The sequence below is a fragment of the Narcine bancroftii genome, chromosome 1 (genome assembly GCF_036971445.1).
Source record: "Narcine bancroftii isolate sNarBan1 chromosome 1, sNarBan1.hap1, whole genome shotgun sequence".
In the NCBI taxonomy this organism is placed as follows: Eukaryota; Metazoa; Chordata; class Chondrichthyes; order Torpediniformes; family Narcinidae; genus Narcine; species Narcine bancroftii.
The window spans coordinates 31,868,429-31,878,411 of record NC_091469.1 but is presented as its reverse complement, the minus strand read 5'-3'; positions in this window follow the sequence as shown (position 1 = coordinate 31,878,411).

Sequence of the window (9,983 nt, the reverse complement as noted above, 5' to 3'; positions counted from 1 at the left end):
CCTTGAGGCAAAATATTTGTTTTTGAGGGGGTGAGTGTAAATTTATCACAATTACAAGAATTAGCTTGCATAGATTATGTTTATCATCTAGTGAATCAAGATATTTAGTAAGATTACAAAGGTTGAGAAGCCTGTTTTTGTTTGATTGGGAGTATCTCACATTAAAATTACAGATAGGCTGTTAAAGGAGAACCATTAAAGGTTTATGAAAATCTGGAACACTTTCCTCTTAAAAAGTGATCAACTAAAAATATCAAAATTGAGGTGAACTGAATCTTGATAGATTGAGTTATGGAAGCAAGGAGAGCAGATTGAATGAGCATACATGTTGAGCATTATCTTCCCAACTGGAGATAATGGCTCAAGGGGCTGAATGATTTCTGGATGTTCTGTTCACTAGAAGCAAACCAAACAGCATGCTAAGGTAAACATTTTCATTTAATCAAGATTTTTCTAGTCTCTCATGGTGCAATACAAAAGCATAAAATTGTCACAAGGTATTAGCTGATTTCTTTGTATGAGCTAGCTGATAAATATTGCAAGGAAGACATCAAGTCTTTGGAACTGCTTTGCAAATCCATAAATCATTGCAACAGAAGTGTCACCTTCATGCTCAGCAACATACAATAACTGTTTTTGAAATGATATTTGATCACACACAAAAAAAGTAGATCCATATACGGGTGTTAAAACAGCATAAAATAATGGAGCGTTCATCAACTTGTAGAAGTTTTTCCTTTGCTTATCTGTTGTTTAGGATAGAAACCCTTTACTACCACTGGGATAAACCAGTTGAAAGTGTTTTAACTAAAGATAGCTTTCACTTAAAGAATGATCTCTCTATCAGTAGAGGAGAAGAGATTTCAAGATCTACTTCACACATTCTGTTATCTCAGTAGACAAGTACTGGAGGGAAAATAGCCGACAGCAGTACGTTTATGGTCCAGGAGTTCTATCTTAAAGGTGTGCAAGTTGGAAAGGCTGGATGCAGGAAGGATATTGCTCTTGAATTGGAGTCTAGATCCTGTAATTGTTTCAGAATAAGGGGATGACCTTTTAGGACTAAGATGAGGAGGAACTGCAAGTAAATGGCACCGATGGAGATAAAGGGAATGGGTTCAAAGGCTGAATAGCAAATTCCTTGTCCTAAATTTTATATTATGTTTTTTTTACGTTTATATCATATGCATGGTAGAAGCCTGCTAATACCAGAAAACACTTTATTCCTCAAAATTGCTCAGCACTCCTTTATTTAATGAGAAATCATCTCTAGATAAGGGATTCTGGAAGTGTATTTGTTGGGAATAAGACTTTAAAGAGCTTTAGGGGTCAGAGAAGTATGGAGAAAGATCAGATGAGTGAGATTTGTTGGCCAGCAAAGACAAGGGTTGAACTTTTTGAATATTTCATTTATAAATTTAAACCACAGAAAATCACATACATTACAATTATTTTTTTTTCAATTTCAAATATATGTGATATATAAAAAGAAGAAAAATGCCCTTACCCACCCCCTCCCCCCACTAAACCTCATAAGGAAAGGAATGAAAGGAAAAAAGAAAGACAGGACTAAAGGTTGTCAGCAGGATTACTTCCAGTATTTAACACCATCCAATAAGAGAGACCATCAAGAGAGAGAAGAATGTCAGGATTTCAATTAACCATTCATACCCATACTTTGTAAATATGAGCAACATATTTTCCAGAATATGTGATATTTATTCCTTAAATTGTATGTAATTTTCTCCAGTGGTATGCAATTTCAAATATCCACATGCCGTCTCTCCATTCCTAAATCTGTGTCCGATTTCCAAGTTATAGCAATGCATTTCCTAGATTTTGCTAAAGCAATTTTAACAAATTCCATTTGATACACAGTCAGTTTTAATTTAGGCCTAATTCCTTTAATATTACCTACTAGAAATAGTATTGGGAATACAACTCCTGTTATTCATTCCAATAAATTACCCACTTTCATCCAAAATGATTTAACTTTACGACACTGCCAAGTAGAATGCAAAAATGTACTCACTTCTTGTCCACATCTAAAGCACAAATCTGATAAAGTATGATTCAATCTCCTTAATTTTTGCAGAGTTAAATATAACTGATGAATAAAATTATACTGTGCCAGCTTATATCTAACATTTATTATATTTTTCATACTTTCTTTACATAAATCTTTCCAACTAGACGAGGGCTGAACTTGATAGAAAAGCATGTGTCTTGTCAATTGCTCAAATTAAGTGACAGATATATCCATGATTGGTATTTTAAGTGAGCTGGATAACAATGAAAAACAAATATTTTCAAAAGGTTTGCTTCCTGAAATAATACTGGGGATTATGATAGACAACTTCAAGCTGAACACAAGATAATTTCAAATTTTCTGTATGACACAGGAAGTTGGAGAAACATTATTTTTAATTGAATTTAGCATGTTTAATTGCATAATGATGCTAAAATATTGCTTTAGTTCAATTGCCCTAAAAATGTTTTGATGTTGATTTTCATTTCTATTCAGCATCTAATGCCTCTTGTGTCAGTGTCCAAAAAATAGTTGGCCAGAATTGAGAGATTCCAGTTGCCCTGATACTGCTTTTCTAGGGTTGCAATCCCCTGGTGAAACCTCTCACCATGTTCATCATTGAATACACCAAGATCAGTTGGGACAAAGTCCAAGTGTGAATGCAGAAAAGGAACATTCAATGACCTTTTGTGCTTCATAGCTTAAAATATGGCAGGAAATCACAAAAATAGATTATATCTGAAAAAAAACTATATGATATGAAAGTTTAAAGGCAATTTTTGTCAACAGCAGCCCAAAACCCATAAAATACAGGTAAGTGTTCAGGAGGCAAACCCTTTATTGTCCACTGTAATTAATTATAAACATATAATGTTTAAAGGAAAAATAATATATAGTATGTCTATGCAAATAGAGAAAGACCAAGGATTTTGGACAATGGGGATCATTTCTTCAAAAAGTTCCAATGGCTTGTAGAACAACTTCTTACAATGGTACAAAAAAGTAAGAGGCCATTTATCCCATCAAAACAATGTTGTCTCTTTGTTGAGCTCGTCGAAAGAATCAAAGACTTGTTGATCCAAACCAAGGCTTTTATTAGCAAAAGACAGGAGCTCTTCACAGGTGGCCGACCAGTCCGGAATGATCCGACCTGGCTAGGGACACAACCCTTTAAGGCCCAGACAGTAGACGAGGCTAAGCTCTCAGCCAATCGCTGTAAGCACAGTCTAGATACTGTAACTATATACACTATATACATTGGTGATAGATCTGTACTATCACACTCTTTGACAGTGTTATGCCACAACAGCAATTAAGGAGTTTGCTTTCCACACCCCTGGAGGCAACAGTTTCCACATGGCAATAATTACATAAAATTGGAAACTCCGTTTATTTTGGTCCTTTTGCCACATATCATCGATGGTAATAATGAATTTATTGTCGAACATATAAGTATAATGTAAATACCGCCAAAGTTCTTGTATTCTGCAGCCAAACCAGTACTTTATGGAAAAAAAAAGTTACACTGATTTACATTAATTTACCCCAAGACCGAAAGAGATAATAAATATAAAAGATAGAAAGTTAATAAATATTCAGTGTTACAGTTAGTGCAAGAAAAATAAATGGCTTTTCAATAGTATAGACAGATCTAAAGTAGTTTGTGATTTACAGCCTAATAAAACAAAAAGTTGGAACAAAACAAAACACTGAACCTAGAGGTTGTGGACTTCAGACATCTATACCTTTGTGGGCCCTCCTTAAAATATATGAAAATACTGTATAAATCCAAGTCTTTCTTTAGTTTTTGATCAAACTTATTTCAGCCAAGGAAAACCCTACACACGCCAATTTAACTTCCCTCTTTGAATGTTTTCAGCATCCTACTAGATACCTGACTGCAGCGCACATTAATAGATCTGTCTTTCTCCACTCTCACTTCCTGGCCTTCTCCCACCTTCCAGAATGTTGTGAACTGAAAGTTCCTCCAGGAGAAATTTTGTGCATTGAAGAGTGAATGGGCCAATTTTATCAGTCATAAAATACCCCAACTACTTTTCTTATATCTTTACTGTCAATATCAACATTGCTGATCACGGCCTCTTAAGAGCTCATCATGTGTCATATAGGCACAGTTGTGCTTATTTAGGCCTGTATCCTTCATTTCTGCAGCCTCGTAATTCTTATTTACCTATTCATTTTCCTCCATTGATTATTCCACCAATTATTAGCACTGAACAAAATGCAACACTTTGATCAGCAGGAATTTTTCCACTTTTTCTTCCTTCCCCAGATGTTTTTTTTTATTTACATTGCAAAGTCCTGCCATGGATATTTTTTGAATTCTGATTTCTGTAAAATATTGCAAATGTCACAATTTGTATCTGGACCATCCCAGCCTTTCAAAAAGTCATGGTACTGAGAAATTTGTGTCACACATGCCATTCAGCCCATTTGAATACTCTCCGTGACTCATTCAAAAGGTAGAAGGAGAATAAGTATTTCTAAGGCATCATATACAAATTCATACGAACATGCCCATCATATGGGATAGGACAGGTCTTCTACAGAACTTGCACAGTCACAATGCACTCAATTACTTCTCCACATCCATGTCATCCATTTTGTTTTATGGGAAAGTGTGGTTCCTTACGAATGTCACATACAGCAGTAACCTTTCTTTCAGCTCAGGAGATATCCTATAACAAATGGAACCATTGGCAACTCATAGGAGGAAAAGAAAGATTTTTCTGTGACATCTAAATATATCAAACAATGACAGACAGTAAATGTCCAAAAGACATGTTCATGCTGCCTGATTATCTTGAGTTCAGATATCTCAGAGAAATATAATCTTCTGGAAAGGGCAAACAGGGAAGTCTTACAAGCCTCTAGAAATGCTCCCAAAACATCTAAGCAGTCCTAGAGAAAAAAAAAACATGATCATTCATATCTTATTTATCACACCAACAGTCACTTTAACATAAATTATAAAACCAAGCACGAAGGAAAAACCTTTGGGATGATTGTTATAATAAAACATATGACTTTGTAAGTGTATTAAGTGATTCAACTTCACTTTTGATTCAGCTAAAAATGTTCAACTACATCTCTGTAAATATTTGATTATTCATTTGTATCCTGATTACTGTGTTTCAGTATTGTGAGAGATGGGAAAATTGATCTAAAATTATGAACATGGAAGAAACTAAAGTTCATCAGTTAATGGCTGTAACCAGTACAAACAGGATAAGCTTGGGGGTTAGGATGCAGGAAAGCAGAGTCAGCACGATTAACATAAGAATCTTCTAGTCTTTGTGACAAGACCATAAGACTAAGAAAAGGAATGGTAAGGTACAATAGAATGTAGGAAGTTGAGGTAGTCTGGATCAGATAAAGGTCTCCTAGCCCTGGACAGAAGTACCAAGTCCTACATATCTAATTAGCTAACCATACACAGATTTATACATATGAAATTAGCCAACCCTAGATAGAATGAGTCAACTCCGCATACCAAGAGATTGTAGCCCCGAGAATCAGGAAGGTGTGAATAAGGACAATGACATGATGGGACACCCACAGGATACCCCCTGGTCCTCCAAGTGTACTGAAACTGCACGTAGGCAGGAAGGATTACCTATGCCAAACCCATCCAGGGGGCAGAAGAATGTAAGGGGGAGGGCACTCTGATACTGAAATTGACTGTATAAAAGTTGGGTGAGCCCCAGTATGTGTGTGTATTCCCAGGGTAAGGGGAAGCACCCAACTTTGCATTGTTGTAGTAATAAATGTTCTTTGTTCTCAATTTTTGTCTCGAGCAATTTCTTTAAAGGTACTTTAATTTCTAACAAATGGGGGATCGTCCGGGATCACACTCCCTCCACTGACAGAGTACCCCGACGACGAGAGTAGGTGCACCCCGGCTGATTCAGCTGGACTCACGGGCGACGGGTGGCTGGTCAGTGGAAGAAGCGAGTGATATCCGAGAAGAGGCATTGAGAACAAACGACGGAAGGAAGCGCACTAGAGCATTACTACTGGAACTCGGTAAGAGTAATTTTAGTTTATAAGCATGGGAATAATGGGTAGCAAGGAGGAGAGTCCTGGTTCAGGATGTGAACACCAGATAGCTACGTACAGCCCGCTTGGGTTGATGTCATCTGAGTGGGGCACAGGAAAGACCCGTGGTAAAGAAAAACTGACAATGGTCAGGTATTGTTGTATTGAATGGGTTAAATACCCGGTTAAAGGGAGCTCCGTGTACTGGCCAAAATTCGGATCCGAGGATGAATTGATGTGTCAAGCTTTGAACCTATGGCTCTATCAAAACCAGAAAGACAATGTTGAGAGCAGGGAATATGCAGCCTGCTGGCTCAAGGGACCCATTGAACAACTGGTTTTGAATGAGAAAGAATTCAGGGATAAGAGAGAGGAGGAACCTTTTGTCCCTGAATCACAGGGTTGGGATGTGTTACATTTCCTCCCTCCACCTTATGTTCCTCCTATGCCGGCTCCTATCTTTCCTTCCCCTCCTATGACCTACCCTTCTGCACCTTCCCCACCTCCCCCACCACTAGAGAAGAGAGAAGAGAGCAGGAGTGGTATGATAACTTGCTCACAAAGCACTCGATTACCACCTCTGTTGGCAGGAGAGAGAGGTAACTTTAATTCAGAACAGCGTGAGACTCTTCAGGAAGAAAGGGCAGAACCCTTTGATTCATTTCCCAGGGAGCAGGAACCCAGACCTAATAAGCCAGAAACCAATTGGATGAGACCACTGCGGGAAGTTCCCATGGGAGAGGGTCTCGGTTTTGTAAATGTGCCCCTGACCAGTACTGAAGTGCGTAACTTTAAGAAAGAACTGACCTCCCTGATAGAAGATCCCCAGGGATGTGCCGAACAGTTAGACCAATTTTTGGGACCAAATATATATACAATATGGGGGTCTCGACATAGAATCCCCAGCAGGGGAACAATTGGTACTAACTGGTTTTGTTACCAACTCAGCCCCAGACATTAGAAGAAAATTACAAAAGACAGAAAATTGGCATGAGCAGGGAATAACCCAGCTTCTACAGATCACACAAAAAGCATTTGTCCAGACATCTGAGGATAAGCAGAAAGCAAAGGCTAACATTTTGATGCAAGCAGTTAAAGTAATAGTAGATGAGTAACATGGAAAAGGCAGGGACTGTGTGCCAGCTCCTGAATGTTGGGAGAAGCGTCGGGAGTGGGAGAGTAGAGACCAGAGATAATTTCATAAATCACGACTTCCCACTTCAGTCACTGACCAATATTGATTAAAATTCATGCTAAAAATTAAATGTCATAAATGATCGTTTTTCAATACTGTAGAATTAGCGAATTTAACTACCAGTTAATTCCAATTTATGAAATAAATTGTATTCAAATGTGATTTTGCACAGGGAGTACCTGAGAGTTAAGTGATGTTATAACATTTGCAGGGAGAAATGTTTGCGCAAATAGGGTGAGTTCTATACATCTTAACTTTAAGTGTATGTGAGATAAAGAAAGGATCTGATGTGTAAAGTGGCTGGATCAGCCAGTTGAAGGGGGAGTGTGCATGTCCCTTTAAGTGCACTGTGGCACTTGAAATTGAGGCTTCAGGCTCTTGTCTTGCAGTTAGAGGTATTTCTTCTACACATTCAGCAGTCAAGGTCCGTGAGTTGAAAGATCACCCACCTCTGGAGAATAAAGATACCTCTGGGGATTCCTATGGGGATTCCTATAAGTTTAATCATTCATTTCTCTGGTGCATTTTCCTCTGGAGTGAAATTAATGCCTCAGCACAATTTCTCTGTATTGCCGCTGTTATTTAATTCATGATAACTTTCCCCATTCATCAGGTTTATATTTAAATCCGGTAGTGCGGAAGTTACATTGTAAATAATCATGGAGGTAAACCCTGCGCGACTGGATTCAGCTTAATGGAGAAATAAACCTGCGAACTGGTCTATGGTGGTGTGTGAGTACTGCAATAGGTGGAATATGATTTAAATTGGTGGCATTGTTCAGAACAATTGGGCGCATAGGAATAATAGCATTAATTACTCACAGATCTTGTACCAGATGCTATTCAGTACATCTTGACTTAAGGACTGGAGAAATTGGCATGTTAGAATGAGATTGGCATGGCACCAATATTTCTTGATTCAATAATGACTCCACAAGCTCCAGGATTCATGCAGCAGAACTTTTAAGTGGAATATAATAGAAACTAGCCTGTACTTAAATTATTGTGTGTGAAATCTTCATAAGAACATCTTTTAACTTTTTTTGGTGCCTGTTTTACAGACTGTTTTAAATAAGGCCAGCTCCTGTGAGCTGTGGCACAAGGCATTTTACTTAAGGCAGAACTAAAGGTTGAATATGTTTCAAGTTCTCTTGCAGGGGCTCTTGTGCTGCAATGTCTGTTATGTACCCACTCTAACAAATTGGAGGGTTGTGCCCCATACAGACAAGCAGCTCCAACTGCATTTTAATAAGGTCTAACATATTCAAAACCCATGGAAATATGGTTTGTGTTTCATTTTACAATTTTTACACTAACACAAAGGAAAGTCAGATTGTTATTCATTTTATTAAAATCTAGTGATTGGTTATATGTAAAAGCATGGCAAGAGGATCAACTAAAACCTGCCTGGGATGGTCCCTACTGTGTACTTTTAATTACAGACACCGACAAACAAGAGAAAAAGGCTGGACCCACATTCAAAGAATTAAACCAGCTACTGAACCACAGAATCACAACAGTCAAACTCAACCCTCCACCTGGCGTGCAGTGCCTCATCCTTCTGACCTGAAAGTGACACTACACCGTGAAAAAGTGCCGTAATGTTGTTTTTACCATTTATTGTATTGTTTAATTGTTACTTCTCCATTTCTGGGACATCACTTAATTACTCACAATGTATTAAGTCCTCCTGGGATAGGGGCAGCAGAGGTGACAATTATTTTCCTTTAGAATGTAGACAGGGCATAGATTTAATGTATAGTCATAGTGGGATATGGGTTAACAAGGGATTCCAATACGGACCAGGGGAACTGAACAGCTTTAGTGGAGTACATCTAATTTGTATCTTAGCCTACACAGGTATTAAAGACAGGAGTTTTAAAGCGATAGCACAAAGGACATGGTGGGACAAAGACAGACAGAATGGTAGTCAGGATTGTACATGTCGCAGAGAGAGAGAGTTAATACATATGCTAATGTACACAGACAGGCTGCAACTCACAAGTTCAATGATACCCATGCTAATGTTAGCAGACAAGCTGCAACACACAGTTAAATCACAAGAAACAATCCCCCCCAGCTTGGTCTCTTTTCCCCCGTGAAGGGGAGCACCAGTTACCAACAACGTGAGCTGCTTGGCACTTTAATATCAGATTCCAGACAGCCTTCTGAGATCGGTGGCCCTAGGGTTTGGGGCTGAAGAGGACATCAGATACTAGCCACAATTCAACGGAACCGCCTGACTACTGCTACTCGTTCGCTGCTGAAGGCAGCGTCTCTCACAGACTTCGTCAGGACAATGCTTACAAAAGTCGGGTGGTTAAAAGACACTGCTTCAATGTTTCAACGTGAATCTGCCCATGCCCATGTTCAGACGTGGCAACTTCGGACTGATGTGGGATGGACTAGACTCTTTACTGAGAACTGGAGCCTGATACTCGCAACCCTAATAAGCAGCTGGACTCGCTACTCTGACCTTCATGGTGCTCCCCTACCTAAAGACTTTACACAGAGATTACAATTCGGTTATTGACCAGCTGGGTAAAACAACACCTTACACTTGAAAGATCAGTATTACTGATCTAAAAGAAAAGTGAGGAAAGGGGGGGGGGAATCAGTCACACTGACACTAGTAACCAAAGATCAGTAACACTGATCATGGTGAAAGATCAGTATTACTGATCTAAAAGAAAAGTGAGG